A 24,404-nucleotide genomic window follows, 5' to 3' on the forward strand; every position below is an offset into this window, starting at 1 on the left:
ACTGAGCCTGCGCTGAACCAGACCACGATCAGGCAGAGATTTTGGGACCTGGACTGTAAATTATTGCTGCTTAGCACAACTTCTATAAAACTTGCTTAGCATGAGTAGCTAAATTTGCTGAAGTCTTAGGCCGCACTCCCTAGTTCAGTGAGAAAGGGCCCCAGAGCTGGTGCAGGCTGGAAAGATAAGGGAGTTACAAGCAGTTTGCATTCCTGTGCTTCACACTGCAGGAGGGAGGATGTCAAGGCTTTGAAGTGAGGCTTGCTTGGGCGCCAGGACCCTGGGGAGCAGGGCCTCCTCTCGCTGCTGAAACAGTGCCGACTTTGGGGGGGGGGGGGTCTGGACTATCTCGAGGGTCTGGATTATATTCCCTTTGTCTGGACCTTGGGAGATAACACCTACTATCACTGCTGGGGAAGTACTAATTTGTCACGGCCTTGAGAGATAAGGGCAGGACCCAAAGAATGAAGACACATCTGTCAGCAGAAACCGCAACAGTAAACAGCCTGCCTAGGGACAGTGATGAGACCCAAGAAGGAGCAGGAGACCCCAGACCTAAATATTACTGTTGGTCCAAACTGCTGCATGAAGGGTGGAGAGCTTAGATTGGAAAGTATAATTGCCCAGGGATTTCTTTGTTCGGGGTCCCTCTTCGGAGGCACCCAACTCAAGCTGTAACTACTGCACGTGTGTCATTACAATTTATTTATTTAATTTGCCTTGATTTGGCTCCAAACTTTTCAGCGGGAACCTAGGGTCAGACCCTGCTCGAGTTGTAATTACTGCACGCGCATCGCTAAAATTTACACCCAGGGTGAAGAGGACCAACGGGACGCCACTGGATCCATGGGTGGTTATATCCATCTCTCTCTCTCTCTTTCTTTCTCTCTCTCCTCCCCTTCGCCTTTCCCCACCTTTTCTCCCCACTCTGTGGAAAATAAAGTCAAAAGGTTGTACGATATTTGACCGGTTTTAGCGTCTTAATCTCGTCCTTGGGATCATAACGAAACCCTCCCAATATTGGATCGGGACAGTAGCTTAACAGCATCAAAAGAAGCCATGGAGAGCAGCAGAAATTGTCATCTGTAATTCAGTCTGAGTAAGAAAATCCTACACACTGTTCTAAGAGTTTGGTTCCCATTAACACTAAATTTATTAATCAATTACGTGAAATAAAACAGGTAAGTCTGGGTTAAAGCAACAGTTCTTTCTAACTGCTCATTCATATTCAGACAAAGATAACAATACACAGCAACTCTTTCTACTTACCACAGAAAATGAAATGATGACCTCCTTTTCCTCCTTTTAACCGCCATAGATGGGAAGAATGGAAGGGTCAAAATTAAGAACTGAAATTTGTTTTGGAGTGGTGAAGAAGGGCAGCTGGCCACCCCCACACCTCTAAGAGATGGAAATGTGCAAGGCAGAAACTATGGCCTATATTCCAAGTAACATTGGCAAGTAATTCCTAGAGGAGTTAGTTAGATTGAAAAGTGATGACCTAAATAAAGAACATCCCCTACATCTTGTCATTCTTCCTGCATGTCTGGGACAAAATACTTCTTTCTATAATGTCAGTATTAAAACTAGAGACAGGACACAGTATTATACCAACACTATGTCATGACTCTAAGGTATGTATGTATAAGATAAGGCACAATTCCAAGACTGCCTTGCATTTATTTTGTTTCAGCAACAGGATTCATCTGAACTTTGAAAGTTGTTGCTTCAGGTTTTTTGTATTGGCACTCTGGATTTATATAAAGTTATGTTAAATTACCCCTTTTCCTGTTTAGGTGCGTGGAAATATTATGCCGTGGCAGTAGTTATGGAGTGACTCTCCTTAGTAATTCTCCTGAAGCTCTCCTGGAGTTCAAGATTTCCAGTGAAACTGGAACCTACAGTGATGCTACATTTCCACAGTCACCACGAACCAATGTAATTTGGCATTGCTAACAAAAGGAGGTCTTCTTCCCGTCCTTTACTCTCCCCGTCTTTAGTTCAGCAAAACTATTTGTGCAGCTGTAGCATGAGCCACATAAGATATCTGATCCAGCTCATACTAACCTGGGAAAAAAATGTCCCACTCATGATAAAGTCTGGTATCAGGCAGACTGTTTTAAGGCTCAGAAAGAATTCTCTATTATTAAACAAGGAGAGATATCATTTGCCTACAACAGCAAACTTCATGCACTAGGGCTAGATAGCTGCGTTTGTGATGCCAGAGAAGACTAGATGAGAACTCACCTGTACGGGGAAAAGGTTGAAGACTTCATCGGTTCTCTAGATAACCGCAGAGTCCCTGGTGACTGTGGGTACCAAAAATGTAGGAAGATGTAGGACTGAAGTGGCAAAATTTGAATGAGAACCTCCATAACAGCATTTCTGGAGTTTACATGATACGATCCACAGGACAAGTCACAAGGGCAAAGTCTGGTGTTTAACTGGTGGAGTAGATTTAGTGGTGGAGTAGTTTTGTTGGAGTAGATTTAGTAGAAGTTGGAGATTTTGCAATAGAAAGAGCCTATAACAAGAGGATGGGCTCTATCCAAAGTGGAATTAGGCTACCATGTCAAAGAGCATATGTAGGCCAGAAAAAAATTGGAAAGGTTATAGAAGACCAAACATGGACTATCAAATATTATGGTATGGATATGATCCTTTGCTCAGAAATTCTCAGCTTCAAAGTGTCAAAAGCTGTGAGAGGGAAATCGTATCTGCCTTGTTCTTATACTCTTTTCTTAAATGTCTACTAGTTGTCACAACCAGAGACAGGATTCTCACCTAGACTTCTCACTAGACCAAAGCAAACATCCTTATGTTAAGCTATATTTTTTCTGTACTCTTTTTGACAGACACTTATTTAACCATCAGAGAATGAAATTAATCATGGACTCAGAGTCATGCATCTTTCCTGCCTGGTTTGTTCAGCAGGATGTATAATCAAAATGATTGTATTAGAAATACCTTGCTATTTTGTCAAGGATCCAGCAGGGTAATAAGAGAGAAACCAATAGTTACTTATGTAAATACAATGCAGATGGTTCCCTATTGATGTACAACATCTTTCAGAGAATAATGAGTTTATTTGGTGCCAATTAATGTTCAGCACATGCTGTTCCCTTTGTCAACTTTTCATGTACCCCAGAGGGAGCTGAACGAAAGTTATCTTATGGGTGGGTGATCATTGTATGGGCACAAAAAACATGCACATGGTATCCATATGGACCACATATAGTGCTTTGTGAGATCTATGCTTGATTCTGGCTTATGTCAGCTTTACCCAGCAAGCCCACTGTCAGGGCACTATGGAGAGATCACTCATAAAATAGTTCTCTCTACTAAAATCAGATTAGCTTGTCATATTTCATTTGGGTTTTTTTTTGATTGGTTTGTTTCTTTCAAAATGTTGATTTGAATGCTGTGAAAACCTACATACTAAGCATCTCCCTGTGAGATTAAAGAGCAAGACTGCATCCTTGTATAAGATAGAAGTAGATATCTTTGACCTTATTAAAAACCTCAGTGATTAAGCTTCTTTAGTTTTAATGTTCGTTCATTTTATTATGGTAAACACTGAATGTTAAATTCTCAAAAGAATGTTATATAGTCACATCCATCCAAACAGAGCTGGAAGAGACCCAAGAAAAAGCATTTTCTCCAACTTCCTAGCTAAAATAGCATCTCTGCCATCATTCACAAGTATAGACAAGTGTTAAGAGACTTGCTAATCCCAGAACAGAGGCACGGCATTTAAGGTAACCTTGCCGCTGAAATTTCCTGTTCTAAATTTGCTATCTAGCATGTTAATCTGAGTTCAAAATGCCTGTCTTCCCTCTGTTCTTAATTTTAAAATTTGCAGTTATCTTTGACTAGATTTTTTTTTAACCATTGTATAGTACATATAAAATGTATTATATTTGGCTGGCAAAATCTATTAGTTTACATAGGCCTTATCTGAGGCAAAATCATTCTTGAAAGCACATTCTTCTGTTGTTGTTCCACATAAGAATCATATGCGGCCCATAAGGTCATGAGATAAGAAAAAAATCAAGTTGCAAATGGCAGCATTAGTGCGGTACCTAAAATAATGCTTGTGAGAAGTGGTGCTAATTAAACTGGGTATTCAAGGTCTGATATACTACTTCAAGTTCTGCAGCTGGTAACCGAGGCTACGTAAACCTAAGCTAAAGGGTAGCTCAGGATGCATCTACACAAGTGTTTCAGTTTCAACAAAGAGTGCCCTGCTGAAGGGAATTTCCCAGTCACCAGGGCTTTGATCACATAGTAGAGCTGTGTCTGAGAGCTTCAGCTGGAATCTTTGGGTGATATTAAAGTAAAATGTGTAATCTAGGAATATACCTAATATGCTCTAGTCACAAGTGGGTATTCAGTCCAAAGGACCAGACTAGAGCCAGACTGAAGTAAAAAAACCCATAAAATTTAGAGTAACAAAAACATGAAATTTACATAGTTTAACAACAGTTCCTCATCACTGTTTCACTCTACACATCTTCTCCTAGTGGTCTGCACTAGCTGTTAATATAGACATAGGCTTTGAATCCTTACACTGTAGAGAGTCCTTGCAAATCCAGTGTACTGAAATATCCCTTCTTGAAAATGCATATTCTCTTTGTTTTCTAAGCAAATAGTAATCATAATCTTTTAAAGTATACCTCAGTTTAAAAGGGATCATATTTGATCATCTTTGGCTTGATAGGAGTTTGCTCATTCATAAAACTAATAAAGTGCTAGGTTCCCACTAAACATGAATTTGTCATACTAACTATATCAGACTTCAAAAGTCCAATTGACATTAATATTAGGAAAAAGTTAATTAAGATGAACTTATGTCCCGATCCAGTATCGGGAGGGTTTCGTTATGATCCCAAGGACGAGATTAAGACGCTAAAACCGGTCAAATATCGTACAACCTTTTAACTTTATTTTCCACAGAGTGGGGAATAAAGGTGGGGAAAGGCAAAGGGGAGGAGAGAGAGAGAGAAAGAGAGAGAGAGAAAAGGGGGGGAGAGAAAGAGATATCACCACCCGTGGATCCAGCGGCGTCCCGTTGGTCCTCTTCACCCTGGGTGTAAATTTTAGCAATTACAACTCGAGCAGGGTCCGACCCTAGGTTCCCGCTGAAAAGTTCGGAGCCAAATCAAGGCAAATTAAATAAATAAATTGTAATGACACGCGTGCAGTAGTTACAGCTCGAGTTGGGTGCCTCCGAAGAGGGACCCCGAACAAAGAAATCCCTGGGCAATTATAGCTTTTTCAAATTAAGTTTCCCACCCCTCACGCGGTAGTTCAGACCAATAGTAATTTTTGGGTCTGGGGTCTCCTGCTCCCTATTGGGTCTCATCGTTGTTCCCAGGCAGGCTGCTTTGCTCCCTTATCTTTACTGTTGCAGTTTCTGCTGACAAATGTGTTGATTCCTCGGGTTCTGCCCTTCTTTCTCAGGGCCCTGACAAACAGGTGTTGTTCCAGCAATTAGCACTGCCCCAGCAGTGACAATAGGTGTTATCTTCCAAGGTCCTGACGAGGAGGATATAATCCAGACCCCCCCTAATTAACACTGTTTCAGCAGTGAGGGGAGGCTTTGTTTCCCAGGGTCCTGGCGCCCAAGCAGGCCTTATTTCAAAGCCTTGACATCCTCCCTCCCGGAGTGTGAAGCATAGGAATGCAAACTGCTTGTAACTCCCTTATCTTTCCAGTCTGCACCAGCTCTGGGGCCCTTTCTCACTGAACTAGGGAGTGCGGCTAAGCAAGTTTTATAAAAGTTGTGTTAAGCAGCAGTAATTTGCAGTCCAGGTCCCAAAGTCTCTGCCCGATCGTGCCCTGGTTCAGCGCAGGCTTGGTGTGTCCTGGGTGGTCGCAGGGAGACCATTTTGGGGGTCGCAGCAGCTCAGTCCTGCTTCCGCTGGGAACAGGTGGCTTGTTTGGGGTTATGGTTTGCTTGCACCTTATGTACCAAGAAATGTTTAAGGCAAAAGTTCACTTATCTGTCCGCCACAACTTAGTAAAGTAGTAGTGTGGGGGAGGTTGATTTTACTTTTCCATTTTATTCTTTCTGTATTTTGCTAGAAAGTGCCAAAATCACTAGAACATTTTGGACTTTGCACAGCCTAGGAGAGAAATTTTTTTTCCTATGCTGAAAATAAGTAACAGCATCAATTTATTACTCTTCAATCTCAAAATTAAAAAAGAATTATGAAGTGGAAAAAGCAGCATGTGACCCACTTACTTCAGAAGTTTCAGTCAAATAGAAGACAAGGTCTGGGTAGGCATCCTAAATATTGGGTTCTAACCTACTCCAAAGTGCGTGAAGTTTGCCTCCGTCTTCCTGCTAGGACTCCAAATGTCATCCTCATCTAAACAGTTACATGTGGTTTTAAAGAATAGGTATTCTTCCTCCTGTCCCCGAACTCTGCTGCTTGCACTAAAAATTTCCAGCTACTGCACTGAATTAGGAAAAAACAGCCTACTTTGACCAGAGGCCTCAAGTGCCAATTTCAAGTCTGGCATTCAATTCGTTGCGGATCACTGAGGAAAAAACAGGCGTATCGAACTGAATTGCAGTCTAACTCACAGAGTAGTTTGTTGTCTTCCAAGAATGACTAGGCGATGTATTATTTCCTAAGGAGGAAGTAAAATTGTAGGCTCCGACAGTCAGTTTCCTTCCTGCATATTTAAAGTCTGTTAGCTCAACTTATAGAAACAGTCAGACAAATAACTAGTCCAAGGGCAAAGAAAACAAAACAAAGACACAAGCAAACAAAACACTTCAAGTGTCATAAATTGCTCATTCAGTTTAATGCACAATCCTGAAATAAGTGTTGAATAAAGAAAGGTAAAGCAAGTTCTTCCCAAACACTGTCTCTGGGCTTTTTTTTTTGTTTTATTTTGTTTTTAATACTGTAAATATGTCACCCATAAGCACAGTAAAATTGTTTACACTCACATTCTTCAGCTTGTGTGCTTCTTGTCCATTCAACAGCTTAAAAACTGGGGAGATTGCTATGCAATAGCATACACAGAGCTTCGTTTAGGCAATTCTCAGCACATGCCATCTTGAGCACACCACCTGCTGCCCCTTCTGCATTTATTACTCTCCTACAAACATTACCTTTGCTGTCAGGAATAAGACTGAACAAAAGATAATAGAGCACATGGGGCAAGATAGAGATGTGCTCCTAGTCTTATTTTTGTCAATGTTGTTGTCCGCATCATCCCTGCTCTGTTCCTCTCTGCCCTGATTTTTGGTCTACAAATATCATCACCCAAATTTCTGAGAACTATGGCCTTATTTTTAAGGGGCTAAGTAGAGTAGATATACCCAAACATGTATACTTTCTCTTTATATGGCAGTTCAAAAACAAAACACAAACATCATACCATCTGGCAGCTGATCTAGTAGAGGAGAAGGGTAGAAAAATAGACCTTCATACCAGATTTGCCAGATTTCACCATTTTTACCTCTAAGCAGATTAGTTATGCTGCCTGAAATGAGGCCCTTCTTCTCACCTTACTGGTTTCTTTACCTGTTTATCAAATTGCCAGATACATGTAGCTTATTGAACTAAGTTAAGCAATGATTCTTCAAAAGAAGGACATCTATGGAATTTGTACATATATTTTTAATTGTTTCTGGTAATCTTGTGGTAATTATATGAGGAGAGATTTTATAAGTCTACTGTATGGTTCAGGAGCATGATGGCCTATGGGCCACCATGCAGGGGAATGTTGGATGAATCTTGCCTGCTTCACCACCTTGAGGAAAATATTTTGTGCCTTCTCATCCTCTGCACTTACGTGGTTAGCAGTGTTGCATAAACTTTATTGTCAGCTTCCCCATCTCCAAGGTGATTGCTCCACTTGGCCAGATGATAGGACAGCCTTGCAGGCCAGGAGCCAGAACAAACCTATTTCCTACTGCAAGAACCTCCCCACAATTCCGATGCCTTTACGGTCACTTTTTATGAAGCAAATATAGAAAGTCTATATTTTTAGCTTATTTTAATTTGCCCTGATCCTCACACTGAAATACTGTAACCTCTGTTGACTTTCAGGTCAGCGCCAACTAACAGGGTCAAAGTTAAAGTGAAATTTGTTGCTCTGCCCTCACGTTGTGTCTGTGTTAACGCCGAAGAATGCGGAGTTTTGTTTTTCCTTGTTTTTGCTGACAGGAGATTCCCTCATCACTAATTTTTTTTCCAGGCTAAAGGTTTCTTTTTGCTCCACCACACATGGAAGAACAAGCTAATCCTCCTGACTCACTGTGGTCAGACAAGGTTTGCGTAGTAAAATGGGTTACATAGGGCCTAGTACACAGAGCCTCTATCCAGCTAAAGTCTCTAGGGCTATGCTTATGCTGTCCTTGTTCAAGCATGTTGGGAAAAGGACAACATAGATGCCTAGTCACAAAGAGATCTATTTTAATAGAAGCAGAACTGACCTAAGACTCTGTGGCTACGTCTATGCTAATAAACACACCATAGCTCACAAACATCAACACAGGTTAAATATTAGCACAGTCCCTGGCACAGTTTTGGCTCATGTCACCTACTGCTCTTTCAGTTTATGCTTGGACATTGTGTGGATGTGTAGTACCTGGCAGGGAGTATTCCTGAAGTTATGTGAGCACTGAGTTTGGGAAGGGAAAAGATTTAGGTGGGTGGGCCTCACAGCCAAAGAAACAGTCCCTGTCCCTAGAGCAGAGCAGAGTAGAGTAGAGTAGAGTAGAGTAGAAGAGGGTATGGAATACTATATACATAGTATAGAAATAGTCAGTAGGTCATCTTAACCAAATTCAAAACAGCCTGCTTCTGATGAGCTTTTGACCTGTGAGCCAACCACACTTAGGTAGAGAAGGTCCCTGGAAAGCTCGGCAATGCTGCCCCCCATGTGGTCTTTTCTAGAGGACAGAGCCATGAAGAACCAGAGGGATGGCCACTCCAAAGGCAAAAGCTGATGCTGGAGTACAGAGGAGAAGAGCTTCTGTTGGTGCTATCAAGAGGAAATTGGGGGTCAGATCAAGAGTTCATGTCCTCTGTACAGAGAATTATCCCGAACTAGACACTCAGGGAACAAAGTCAGGGAACAAAGACAGCACTGTCTGGCCCTAGGGGTTAAGTAGGTGACAGCAAGGATCTAAGAGCAGTATTTTATAAGAGAGTAATTGTCCCCAAGAGGTGAAAGTTTATATCAGCAGTGTGTTTGTTGCTAACACTTAGCAGGGACAAAAAATGTTACGATGTTACAAAACCAAACTCAAATAACTTTTGCATTACTGATATCAGACAGTAGCTGGAAAATTTTTAGTCCACTGACTGGTTTTTTTTTTTTTTTTTTCTAATTCACAGAAAACATTTACAATGTCTTGATGATAAAATGAAGAAAATTTCAGTCTAAGCTGCTATAATGAGCTATATGTGTCTATCAGCTGCACATACTTTATATGAAGTTGGATCCATTGTCACCTGCAGAGATATTAACTTTCTGATTTAAAACTCCATTGATCTATAACCATTTAAACACTATGAGTAGACTTTTTAATCCAAAACAGTACAACATGAAATAGTGTGAATGTTTTAATAAGAAAAAAAGGTGTAATTGCTTTTCTCTGTTACTCAGGCAGTTTTCCAACTGAGAGACTGAGAAAATATGAAAACTCTGTTGAATCTATTGTTGGATGTTACTTTATTCCCCTGGAGGTTTGGGTATATAGATTGATTATAGTGCTTAGCACTTTGCCTAGTTAAAAACAACCCCTTTGGGATACCTTCTTAGAACATCTTCACATAATACAGGAGTATTCAGTACTCAATATTTGTTCAGTCTCAGTTCATTTACAATCTATGGACATAAAAATTCCAGTAGAGATACAATGATCTCTAGCACATGAATCAGAGACATCTAAAGGCAGTTACATGCAGGAGACCACAAGAAGCATGCCCCTTACTCGCCTTCTGCCTTGGGGATCCATATGATACTGCTGTTGCTTTACCTGTGCTCTAGTTCTCAGGAAATAGACTCTGGAGCTCTTGGAAGACAATTAGTACAAGAGACGGAGAAAGAATTATAGTGCTATGTAGTATTGATTTTTTTTTTTTAAGTCATAATACTGATCTCACCATTTTCTAACCTTGTAGGTCATTACCACATATTTATTAGTGATTCAGTATTTATACTGTGTAGTCACAACAACAAATACAAAGAGGAGCTTTCTTCAACATTCAGCAGTTTAATATTTGAGCATGATACTAAATATATCCAATTCTTGTGCAAATACTATCTTGGAGCTTTTATACAGTATAGCTTCTTGCTTCCAAGTAATATTCTGAGATGACAAACATATGGAAAGCTAAGAATGCAAAACTGTATGTAGACAAGTATGGATTTTGAACAGAACATATTGAAAGGTAACGGACTCACTTCACTAAATTTAATGATTTGCAATTCAGGAATATAACTTTCCAGAAAATTTACTATTATCATTTATTTATTGGCAATGGCTTATCTAGTTTCACAGAAAGATAAAATGATAACTGTTAATTCAAGCAAATTGTATCAACATCTTTTTTATTAATATGATTCATCTGTTCATTTCAGTTATAATTTTGAAGGAGACACCCTTCCAAAACTCTGCCAGGCTGGCATTCTAAAGTGCTCCCAAACACCCAGAGTCTTCTAAGAGAAAATGTGCTTTGAATTTCATACACATAATTAGTAATGTGACAGAACAGAAATGACAGACTGTAGCTGGTAGAGAGAATGCATCTCCCAAAAGACCTTCTTGGGTGCTACATAACAGGTAGCCCCCTCCTTTTGTAGGCAAATTGTTTACTTATTTTCATAAACTTTTCTGGTTCTACCTAGAAAACTAGTTATGTTTCTTTAGACTGCTACTCTTACTTGAGAGTGATATCAGAAAATTCCTCTTCAAGTAGCTAAAAACATCTCCTCTCCATTCTAAGTTTAATTGTAGTTGCTCTTGAAACATTTCCTTCACTTACATTTCTTCACTTTCCCCTGATAATAATCTACCTTTTTTTTTTTTTCATAGCAATCATACCCACTCACAGAGTTTGTTTTCCTAAGACCAGGAAGCTGAATTCTTAGTCTCTCCTCACAGTGGATGGGCACTGTATTCCCCAGTCATCTAAACTCTATACTACCCCAGCTGGAATTCATTTTTTTCAGTGTGGATGACAAGAACATCAGGCATGGTCTGATTTGAGCCCTTGTGTGATGCCAATGCATGCTTCAGCTGGTATGTACAAGAATTTCAGTTTCCTATGTATTTACCATACTTGCATGTCACTGACAAGCATCCTGTGCTTTTGACCACAAACAGAGTGTCTGCCTTCAGGTGAGCTGAGATGCTGCTCAAGATGAAGCAATGCAGAATAGTGAGGCTGTAGGCCTAGGGATGGGGAAGATACTCTATTCCAAGACTTTATGACTTCTTTAAGGGAAAACTGTCCATACTAAATCAGGGTCCTCTTTGGATTTACCAGGACAGTGATTCCAAAATCATTATGGAAAATCAAGGCATTAAGTTAGGTAACTTGGAACTCCAAAAGGTGCTTCAGAAGTGACACTGAGTAAGCTGTTCTGGTTCTTCTGTGCTAAAAAAGCAAATTCAAGTAAGCAGACAAGCTTGTGTTTCCACTACACAAATAAAAGAAAGGAATTATTCCTGGGGAAGAGTAGACATTGGTTGTCATTTGCTGGCTGAAGGCCAGCCCTGTCTTTTCTCTCTTCCTCAAGAAAAGGAGCCACAAAACAAAGAACAAAACACAATGGACATGCACCATGTGCTACACACCATGCACATGCGACAATCACAGTGCGCCATGCGCTAGACACTCATCCCTGAATCTTCAGTTCTAAGATAACCTTAACTGAAGAGAGTCCTGTAAAATACTGGTATTGTTCAATAAACAACATTAACTAGTAATATCTGACAATGGGTCACAGTTTTATGCATGTATATTTAAACAGCCCTGCTGCACAAAGATAGCTTTGAGTGGCAGCTAACTGTGTTAGTGGAAAGATTACTAACGGAGGTTGAGGGGTTAGAGGTGGGTTTTCATGTACAATAGTAATGCCTGGCTGTTATAAAGGCTTCCTAGAGATGCTGCTATTTTGTTTTTTGTTTTGTATTTAAAGCAACTGTCAAGATGTCTTAGTCTGTACCGAACAGACAAAAGCAGGAGGAGATCAGGAGGAAAAACAGTCCTATTTGGAAGTAGTAGTTTCCCTGGTAGTCTGACCGGTCAGAATAGTGTTTTGAATGAAGTGGGAGCCACTCCATTTTTATAATATGACCAAATCAAGACAAAACACCCAACATCAAAGTTTTAGCACTCACTTTGGTCACTTGCCTCTTAAAATCTAGACTCTTGGAACTGTACAGCCTCTTCTGCCTTGAAAAAAGTTACAATTAACAAGAAGAGGGAGGAAACAGGGTAACCTGTCCTAAAAGAGGTGAAAAATATAGCCTTCTATATAAAAAGAGGGCGGCACCACTTAGCCTCACCAATACAAAGCAGGTCTCTATGCATCACACAACACCAACCAAACCGTAGTGTGGGGCCTTAGCTGAGGGAACGCTCTGCTTCCTAGGTGCAGTTTAGCATTATTGCTTTTGGGAGGTGGGAATCTGCAGTGCTGTATCTCAGTCACAATGTGTGTTGCTACCATGAAACTGTAACAGTGGGAAGCAGCCAGTGGTTTGGAGACTAGAGCTTCCCTAACCCTCCTGGTTTATCAACACAAATAAATGTCATCCTTCCCACAACCCTCATGCCTGGAATGAATCCAAAAGTCCAGAAGTGTCTATATCTGTGGGTGCATGCGTGTGTGTGTGTGTGTGTGTGTGTGTGTGTGTGTGTGTGTGTTCAGTGGAGGGAAGGTCTTTATCTATTTTTCTTTATCTTTTTTAAATTACATCTTGTCAGCAGATTCAAAAAATGAAAATTCCAGAGTTTCCTATCCTGAACTAGTTCAGCTTAAAAAAAAAAAAAAACTGTATAGCCAAATGACTTCTGTATCCTGCTGAAAATTTAACACATGGAAATAATCTTGCTTCCAATTAAAACTGCTGCTAATTTTGGTATATCAGACCCAGGATCTTTACTTTGCTTTCTTCATCAAAAAGCAAGGACAGATAATTCCCGTTTCCACAATCATTCCTCTTCTTTTTAATTACACCTATTGACAGCAAGTATGGTCTCAGATCTCAGAGCCAGCACCCAAAGATTAAAGTGTAGTTAATAAATCCCTTCTCTTTACAAAGTCCAATGAATTTAAGGCCTAATATGAACATTAATAGGAATAGTTTCAACTGCAACTTTACAATTTAGCAAGAAATGTTAGTCCTATTGAAGCAGCTGATAGTTTTTAAATGAGCAGTTCAAGTGGAAATAGGATTTTATTTTGCTCATCTCCGAACTGGCATAAGGACAGGAACAGCAGCCATATTTATTCATAATTTGGGTTACAAACAGTATACAGACTCCCATTAATTATGCTAGGTGCTGCACAAAAATCAGATGACATCTTGCTCCTAAATAAATTATTTAAGACAATAGGTAGCAGATGAATAGGTTGTGCCAGTGCCAAGAAAAAAAGGAGAGAGTAAAAATCTGAGTGTTAGGGAGCTGAGATCAAATTCACGTAAAAAGGACGGGCCAACTGTTACTTATGCCTAGCACAGGCACCACTTCATAGTGCAGCAAAGTCAATTATGTGCTATAAGCATACTTTCTCACTATTTTTTTTGCATTTGAGTGCTACCTTTTCATCCCATTCTGCTTGTCTAGTTAACCCTCTGAAGAAGGAGTTTTGCCAGCTTTTTTTGCCTATCACCCTATCTCAGCCTCAATTTCCAGGGGTGTCTTTGATATCAGCTCCACACAAATTAATGTCCTTAATATTTGAGAATCTTCAAATTAGGAAAAGCAAATATATCACACTTGGTCTTGAAATTGGTGGGCATCTTAGCAGCAAGTAGCTTTGATAGGAATAGTAGCAAGTACACTACATGGCATTTTTCAGCTTTTCTACTGAAAGGACCATATGACCACCTTGGAAATAAAAATCCGTATGACATTTTGTACTCCATTGTTGTCTGGAAGTTTTGGGGAGGCAGAGTGAAGACATCTGAAATTAATGCAACTTTAACTACTTCTTGCTGCAAATTTTTATTGCAATAGTAAGTTGGTTTGTGACTACTCTTGTGAGCAGTCACTAATCCATGTCTATCAGATGTATGGAGTTTTGAAGAGTTTCTTTCATTTCTGTGCAAGCATTTAATGGACCATGTCCTAAAAACGGGCCTTGCAGACCAATAATGATTCTTTAGAAGGCAAGCTGCCCCTCTGAGCTTCTGAACATTGAGACTGTGGCCCCTGGGGGCAGCTGCCAAGGGAAATTGTGGCTTCAGGTTTCAGTAAGAGGAGACAAGTTATTGGCTAATTAATACAATGTTCTGAATCTATCTGCTCCAGAGGCAGATTTGCAGCCACTGGAAGTATGAGAAGAGCCCAGAGGTAGAAGTGTCTGAGCAAGAAATAGATGGTTAGCAACCTGAAAATTTCCATTTCTTTACTTCAACTGCTTCCTGACTCTTATAATAGTTAATATATGTTGTTCATCATTAAAAATATGTTCTTCACACCTGGTAATCTTTGCCACCACACATGCTACTGTTCTGCCTATGGAAAGAACCCGTGATGTTTTTGTCTCTTCTACTATTTTGGAAGTTCTCATAATAAGTTCATAGATCCAGCTTTTGATAGATAAATTCTAATTGTGACTCTGAATTAGAAATTTAAGTTCAGGCAGGATTAAAAGTTTTTGCAGCATTTATTCAATTCTCTTAACTTATGCCCATTGTATTATGTGGGCAGACAACATGTTGATAGGTTCACTAAATTCAGCCTGTGACTTGTCATAGGTTTTTCTGATCATGCAAATACTGAATCAGATTAGGTGTTGAACTATGACTATAGCATTTATACAGCATTCTAATGACCAGTGCCAGTAGCAGTACTTGTACCTCCCTGAGTAAAAGGCTGCTTAAAACTAGCAATACTATACATCAGAAGGATGAACTGTGGTTCTTTTCCTCTGCCAACTAACAAGCATAACATGTCAGGGCGATATACTGCACCAAGTACCAAGCAGGAATATAGTCATGATTCTTTGGTAGCACGGAAGGAAATAACAAGGCAAATTGTTTTCAAGGACTTCAAAAGAACCCAAATATCTCCAGACCACCATTGCTATACATGTCAGGGTAGCAAAACATCTGAGCTCCCAGCAGGGCGAGGAGAGGATCAAGCACCAGATTTCATTTGGGAGCTTGGTTCCTTTTATTGGATTATTTAAAAGGACTTTGAGCTTTATTTGTATAAATTTCTGTATTCCATCCCTACAAGTTCAAGTGTCTGGATTCTTGAAGATTTGGCACATGTTATACACACAGGCATATAAACTGGATAATGAAATTTCAACATCTGTTGCAATTTCTGGTCCAAATGTTGGCTTCTAATTTGCCTTCCTGTGGTTTTATTTGTCTCAGGCTAATGCACAGTATGTGATAGACCGAATGGCCACAGAAGAAAATCAGAGAGAGCAATTTTCTTTTTCACAGATAGGTAGGTGAGGCCAGAAGGGAACGGTCATTCAGCCAAATCTCATATTATTGCTTTCAGGCAGTGATTCCTGCAACCTAGCAGGAATCTTCCTAGCAACTGTAGCAATCTTTAAGAAAGTGTTGCCCATATTTAAAGACTTAACGTGCCTGAGACTTACCCCATACTCTAAGAGTTCTGTCTGATAACCATTTATCCTCACTTTAAAAAGATAAATTTGATTTCCAGTTTGAACTCTGACATATTTTAGTCATTTTTACATATTTATTCTATTAGATTATAGAGTCCTTCACATTATTTAATGAACTGAGAAATACACAATGAAGAAATGTATTTCTTCCCCCAACATATTACTAAAAGATGATTTGTGGTCACTTGAAACTGTAGTTATAGAAAATAATTCTGTATACAGGAATAAGCAGAATTCTTTTAGATTTGGAAGCCAAGTGGATTTGAATATGAACTTAACAATGCTGAGTGAGTCAGCTTTTGCTGTCAACAACACAGAGTGTGTCACCACCTAACTTAATTAGGGTGAGCACATATTTTGCAGGTTATGTTTAACGGGCAAGCACAGTTGAAATAATGAACACAAACAGCAGATAAGCAAACACTGAAGTGAATTCAGCTATTTAGAAGCTTAACAATTTCTGCCCTAAAATAAAACACATTTCACAAATTGTTTGTGAAAAAAAGCTTTGAATATAACAGGATGTACACATTTATAAGCAGCTAGCATTGCAATGTTAGATATGTCAATGACAGACATGGTGCTCTTCATATATGCAAAAAAATATATTATTGAATGAGAATCTCTGGGTCAGTTCCTTGGGCAAAAATGATACTAAGCCTCAAACACAGGCAGGGGGAATACATTATATAAGCAGTAAAGAGTCCTATCAAGTAGTGGGTGTCTATAAGGCAGTAAGGTAAGAAGTGGAACAGAGCGTAAAAATGAGCAGGTTGCAAGTAATAAGCACATGGCCAGTGGCCAGAGTTTAACTTAGGTTTGCTTATTGATTTAGGGAATTGACTGGATACTTTTTAAAAAGTTGTCTGGCTTGTACAGTCATTGATTTAAAGCAACGGGAGATACAACTGCTCAGCATTTCAGAAAAATTCTCACAGACTAATATTTTATATATATATATGCATGTGTATGTCTGTATTTTACATATTATATGGATCATGAAGACAGTTGGAAACCTCTGTTCATTAGTACGACTAGTCAGGGCAGATTTTGTAGAAAGTGACAGAACTCCACAAATGCTGATCCACATAGAGTCCAGAAGTAACTCCGTGTTTTGCAAGAGATGGGTCTAAACAGGTTTTGGCCCTGAAAATGTTTTCCACTGGGGTGGGAAGAGGACATAAAAATAAAAATCCTACTGTTTAGGGGAAGAAAAAATGGTCAGTGGGGAACAGTATTGCTAAGTCAGTAGTCTAATATGGGGAACTGTTATTCATTAAAAGGATTCATGCACTTGGGAGAATTAACAAAAATAAATTCTGCTTAAAGTTGCATGCAATAACTTGAAAATTCCAGAATAAACATTCAACTTTAGTAGAATATTGTGCACTACAAATTTAGAAGTCCAGCAAAGCCAAGGTTAAAAACATACAAACAAGATATCAACAGAAAATCTGTCAGAATTAAACAACTATTTGCAAATCATGCACTGCTACAGCAGGACAAAGGATCCATTATCCTCTGTTTATTTCCTTGAACCCTTTAGCATACATTATGCACTCCACTGAAATTAAGGAATCAATTGAGCAATCTGTGCTTTGTCCCAGGCTTGGAGCTGGTGGATAGAAACATTTGCCTTGAAAGTGCCACACGCGTCCCAGCAGAATTAAGCTCGGGAACAGGTCTGATTCTGCTCTCGGGATTTAATCTTGATTTGGGCTATATGAGAAAGGGGTCACAGGCAAAGAGTTTGCCTAAAAATCCACCAAGTCAATTTGTTATAAAATGTTAACAGGGCTCAGTAAGATAGAGAGCTTTTTCTTCAAATTTTTTTCTTTTTTTTTTTTTTTTTTGCTATTTTCTTTAACACGGTGTACAAGCTCAATGTTCTACTTTCACACAAATCTTCTTGCAGAATTTAATTCTATCACCATTGTCTCAAAGCTGTATAATTTTCTGATTTTTCAGATCTGTTGATCAACCTGGCTAGCAAGTGGAGGAAAGTAACAGCTGCCTAGAGCCTCAGTCTACAGAGGTCATCTTTAAGTTATTAGAGCTTATCTAGAGATAATACCTGACAGTCATTCCTGAAGGTCTCATGTAGCATTCTTAGCATAATGTATGCTACATTCTCATGTAGCAAACCTATATAAACTTTCAAGATTTATGCTGCTTTCACAAATTTTCCTGGAGCCAAACATTTGCAGACAAGGATAAGTCTACATATATTTCATTAGCAGATTTAAAAGTTGTTCTCCTATATAGAACATGCACTTTTTGGAGAATTCTCTGTGTTTCTCTGTATCAGAAAGCAGCCTTGACATTTCCCTATGCCTCAGAAACCCATAGGCAATTTCTGACTTATGTTAAAGAGATAACATTACTTCAGCCATCTCCCAAAAAGCTGAGTTAATATTTCAGTTAAGCACACTTCAAGATCACATCTCATGCTTTACTGGAGGGCTGGACTACCGGATTTGGCTTTTAAAAGTGAAACAAAAAAAAAACAGTGGTGATCAATATTATTCTGGCCAATTTTTAAAGTTCTGAGATGAACTCCTACTCTGAGATGAAATGAGTTATCTTGGTTTGTCCTAAATATATAATAACTCATCTATATCTAGTCGTATTTAAAATTAGCTATTGAAACAGTGTATTTACATCTAAGACTGAAAAACAGAGTTTAAAGAAAAACATAAAATAGAGCCTGGAATTTACAATGTCTTAGGTTTTATTTCTTAAAGGTCTGATTGTCTCTCACATCTACCCAATAGGCAGTACTGTTACTCAGTTAAAAGAACAGAACCACCCACTCTTAAAAGGAAGATGGATATATATCAAAGGCACATAAGAAAGTGATTTTTAAGAGCAAATATTTTGATCATTCATCAGTCCCCTCTACCCTAATGTGAAAGAGTAAGAATTCAGTCCCACAGTCTTTTCAGCGCCTTCTGTTGTCACTCCTGTTGTTTATTCTTGCCTCTAGGGAAGACAAGAGAACAGAGGAGAAAAGGGGGAAGAAGGAAACCATCTGCGGGCTACTGGGTGAGTGCTGAGTTGTTACTGTTTTATATTTGCCCCGTAGAATGTGGGAGTTAATGGAAGCGGTAAATAAAAACCATGCACAGCTTGAACAGATGTGGAAGAACTGAGGGGAACTGTGGGGCAATAGGAAATAAGCCATGCTAATGTGGGTCTTTCCCAGCCTCCTTTTCTGCTTGGACAGTTACTCAGAGAAATAGAGATTTAGGGGCAGAATATACGCTCTTTTACAAGTCACGCATATCATTGACTGGGGTGCAAGTAAGCACCCAGGTTCAAACCATCTCTGTTCAGCAGCCTGATTGGGTACTAATGGCGATTGGTCAATTTTCTATAAAATAAATGTCTATTTTTTTCTCATGAAGACTGAGGTAAGGGAATGGCTGGCATAACTATTACTGCCACATTTGGAGGTTTTATAGACCCTGGACTGTCTCTGTGCCATTTGTAAGTGTAATGAAATAATAGCTCATGTCTCCAAGCTGAGGAATATCTAGAGCCATAGAAACACCCTCTGTTAACAGGGAAGTGATCCTACCACTTGAATTCACTTTATGAAGGGCTTTACTTCTTAAATAGAATCATTTTCTCCAAGCCCCCACTTTGTAGGAGTAAGGGTGGTAGAATCTGGCCAGTTATAAACCGTTTGTTACCTCTGAAACTACATTTACATTTTCCAGGATATGATTAAAAACAGAAGGTTGTGCCAGAGACATTTGAAGTTTAAATACATGTTATTGCAGTTTGGTATTTGTAGGGATTACTTGGGTGTATAACCTTTAAGAGTGGAAAAAAGCCAACATTTTCAAGTTATTTGGATCATAAACATTTAGAGATTACACACTCATGTAACAGAAAAAGAACTTTGTTCTGTTTACATAATCAGTCACTAAACATGCTATAAAGAAACCTCTTCAAGCTGATATTGTGCAGGCTTAAAAATGACTGCAGTGTTACACACATTATGTCATTTTTCATAACAAATGCCTTTAGGCACAGCACCACATAAGAGGTGCCAAGTAGCAGCACCTCCACAAGAGAACCCCAGGGGAAGAATAAGTGACTTAAAAAGTCATTACAATTCCCTCTCTGTGCCTCTTATTCCTAAGAGTATGAGCAGCAGTGGGAATTTGCCATGTAAACACTGGTGGCTCCAAACCATCTCTTTTTGGTCTTCAGGGGCAACTTCAGAGATCCTCCCTCCCAAGAACGCAAGTACATGAATAATAGACATACAGAAATACATAAACTAGGCAATCTGCTTCTGTGGGGAAAAAAATGAATCACAATCTTAATATATTTCAGAATAATTTCCACTGAAAGTTAAGTAAAGAGAGTCTGGGAAAGGTATTGTACTACAGGGTATATGTCGTCTTTAATGGCTGTAAGGTTAACAATTCCAAAGAAAGTGTGGCTTGCATGTTATAGTGTCCTGCTCTCATAAGCAGCTTTAGATGTTCAAGCTACCAAACATTCTATTTTACATGATGAGGACAAATTAAAACCTGCTGAAGCTGAGTATCAGACAAGTCACAATCAGAGAAAAAACCTGAAAAGTGCTGTTTGTCTGTTTGCTTATTTTTGTTGTAAAAAATTGAAGTTAGCCATAGATTGAACTCCTATTCAATATTATAAGTGCAAATGCAGTGGATAGATCATAACATATGAAGGCTCTTTTATGTTTCCAAATTTCTACATTAGCAACATCAAGATGACAAGAGCAATGAGTGGATTTATTTTCCTCTGTATGCTGTGCTGAGGTCACAGCCGTGTGGTCAGGGAATATTTTGTTATTAAAAACATTTTGATTTAGACTTGCATGGCTCCATGATCTGTTCATTTTTATTTGTAGTCTAGTTGTTTGGTTTATGTAAATTTTTAAATAAACCATGAAAATAAGCATTTTTCATCTATTCCAAACACTGCTTGCCTTGGCAATGCATCTGGTCACAGAGGGCATCTCCTTCTACCACTCATTCTTGGCAGAAATAAGTAGCTTGATTGCTTACTTGTTACTATGGACAGACCTGCACCTCCTGCCTGCTTCTCATATATATCGTTGAAGGGGACGCAACAGGGAATCCATTGGAGCACAAAACTGATCTGTTTGGAAAATAAACAATCTATCTTTTCTATGCGGTCCTCTTCTTTCCCCTATTCTTACACATAGTTTTTTTCCCTCCACCTTTTCACCAAAAAGTTCCTTTTTCCTTCCCTGGTTTTCTTTTTCACCTTACTTGAGATTTGCTATGTTTTTAAGAGGGTCAGTCCTCCGGAAGAGAAAATAAGATAAAGCAAACTTCAATAAGGAACCATGGGAGCAAGGCCAAGGTGGATTAGACTGTTCTTTCAAATGAAATATATCTTAGGAGATGCTGAGCTTTTCTTTTTCAAAGGGATTGAGCTTTGTTTTTCTCTTTGCATCTGGGACTAATCTATTTAAAATAGTGCATCTTCATTCTAGTGAGAGGGACTGCATTAGCATGCTCCCCAGAAAAATAAAAGAAACCGTTACTTACGCATACACAGAAATCTGAGCAACTCCTTTAAAGGAGATGTTCACCTACACATGATAATGGGGCCAGAATGAAAGGGGACATCTGACCAGCAAATGGCCAGCCCCTGCCCTTGTCTGCTTTCTTCTTTATAACCTAGCACATCAGATCCCGTGGCTCACGGACTTCAGAGCAATTGCACTGCCTGTGCAGTTGGTATCTTTACTCCTCTTTTCATCCCGTACTGAGTGTAATCCTACCTTTTAACAGACAAAATGACCACTGATTAAGTGAAAACATTCAGTGGAAATAAGGGCTGCATTGCCCTACCATTAACATCTAACTCTGCAGAATCACTGCTTGCTGCTCATGGCACAAGCTGAAGTCGTGCTAAGTTATGGGCAGCCAATAAAAAGATGAGATCATTGCAGAACAAGCTAGAAGAACAAAGTGTGTGAGTATGCATGTGTGTCTGGGTGCAAGTACATGTGCAATATTATACTCAATATTGTACTCAATGCTGTACTGACTGAAAGGGCAAAGGACTGATCCTTCGTTAGAGTGTGCGCACCAAGAATTTGTTTTAGAATATGTGGAGGAAAGTCACTTTAGTCATTTACTTCCTTAAAGATTTGAATGAGTGGCTTTTTCATTTTCAGCAGGTGAATTGGTACCTTAAAGAAAGGAAATGTTGTAAATATATATATATTACATCAGATTTTATCATATTATTGATTATATTGTATTTCACAATATGGCTATGAACTGTAATTAACACACTGAGTTCTATCAGTTAGATACTTCTTGCGAATATGAATGGCATTTACCCCAGGAGTTAGTCCAGTATTTTAAGTCAGATTGTGGACTCGTTAATTTATGGAACACAGTAGGACTGCAATGTCTGGAATTCTCTATCAAGAGAAGAATTGTTGGAATAATTTAACTTCAGGAAACTGGGCATGCAACATGATCCTGGGGAGCTATGCAATTAATGTTCTGTCTGCCACATTAAAGATTTACCACTGAGATGGTCCATTTGCATACAACATACCCCTAGTGCCAGGAAAAGCTTCACTTGCTTTCACCACCCAGTACGGCACCAGACAGCAATAGTGAGATGCTGTTTTGATTCAGTTACTGCTCAGCTGTATATCAAACACGTTATAGAAACAGGCCTTGACTTCAACATGTTTGGTTTGGATCAGTGAATTGAGCACTTGCTGAGCTCTGGAATACAAATGATCAAGCTATCTGTCTGAGCAGTTCCCCCGTTGGTGCCATCCTCTCCCTGCCTATTGCTAATGCAGTAATATGTATGCAGTGCACAGCATTCTCTGTGACTGCCACTTGACAAAATGTGCCAGCTCATCATTGTCTCCAGACGAGACAGATTTATTATAATTCAATATGTTCCTCGTGAGCACTTCTTTCTGTCTTATGTTACAGTCTGCATAGCATTCAGAATAATAACTACATGCTCTTATGACATTGCAGCACTGAATTCTTGCAGCTGAAAAAATCATTTCCTTGGCTCTGACAGAAACTTACCCACAGCAATACCTTCCTGTTGCTGAAAATTTATATGGGATTCCCCTACCCCATCCCAAAATAAGCAGTTCATGAAGTAAAGTTAAGTGGAGCGATTTTTTTTTTTAATAAGGTTTGTTCTGTTTTCAAAAACCACAAAGACATCAGCTTGGCCACTTTACACTGAAGAAAGCACTGCAGATAAAACTCCATTGTACAAGTAGGCACAATTATGAGATTCTAGATGCAGTTTCTTGTACTCTCAAAGTCAAATAAGGCATAGCAAGAATCAGTGAAAGCTGGGCAGGACTAACAGCTGTTCTCGCTAAATTAAAGCTACACTATATCTTACAATTGTCACCTGGTAATGGAAACAGAAGTGTTTACAAGTGGTCCACATAGACTACTCAAAAATGTGCAGGATTCACACTTTCTAATAGAATGGTGTTCCTTTACAGTGGAACAATCATTTCAGTTGACTGTAGATGCCAGGATGACCTTTACGAAGTGGTATAGACAATAACATTGAATATGCAATTTGCCAAACATGAATATTGGCACATTTTGTCTCAAGAATATTTACCATAAAGACTGCTGCTGACAGCATCTCAGCAGCCCTAATCCACAGCCTGGCAGCCAGCCAGGTGTCTCGCTTTTCCCAGACATAGAAAGGGATTCCAGCCCTCTGGCCAGGAGGCAGAGACAGATCCTGGCATCTCAGCCTGATTAGAATTCCATCTGTGAAGAAAAATATTCTCTGGTTAGACGCAATGATGCAACTAGATTTTCTGGGAGGCCCCACTCCCTATATCACCCTGGAGAATGTGTGAATACCATAGCAAACCTTAAAAATACAAGACAAAAAGGGACTTTGCATCCCCTGCTCTAAGGCAACATCAGCTGTACACTGAATAGACCATACAGCTTCTCTGGGTGTGGGTGACCAAACCTCTTTTACAGGTAGTAGAGATGTCAGGCCTGCACATTTCTGTCATACGTCTGGTTGTAGATAGTGCTTGGTTGTTGTGTTTCCCTAAGAGTTGTTTCCTATATATGTATACATCTCTCCCCCTTTTTACCCCTAGCCAACATAACAGCCCAGAACAAGGATGTTCTGTGGGACTGATCCAGAGGGCTCCCATGTGGGTCACCTCAACCTAGGACATGACCTGTCTACACTGGCCCTAAACAAGAATCTGGCATTTTCCTGGGCAATCTATCCTCCTGTCTTGCCACCCCTGCTGTTACATGTTTACTTCTATCTAACTTTCATCCCTGATGTTGGTAAGTAAGCAGATTTCTTCCTTTTCCTACTCCAGTGGACATGAAGGAGAAAGAAGCTGGAGATTAGCTAATTGCCCTCATTAATCTTTGTCTCCTCTCTAAAAGTTGCTTGCTTATCTAGTGCCCTATCTTCCCTTCCGCTACAACCTTATTATTTTAACCTTTCTTCATATGCCATATTTCTTCTTGTTGCCCTCC

The sequence above is a fragment of the Dromaius novaehollandiae genome, chromosome 1 (assembly GCF_036370855.1).
Source record: "Dromaius novaehollandiae isolate bDroNov1 chromosome 1, bDroNov1.hap1, whole genome shotgun sequence".
In the NCBI taxonomy this organism is placed as follows: Eukaryota; Metazoa; Chordata; class Aves; order Casuariiformes; family Dromaiidae; genus Dromaius; species Dromaius novaehollandiae.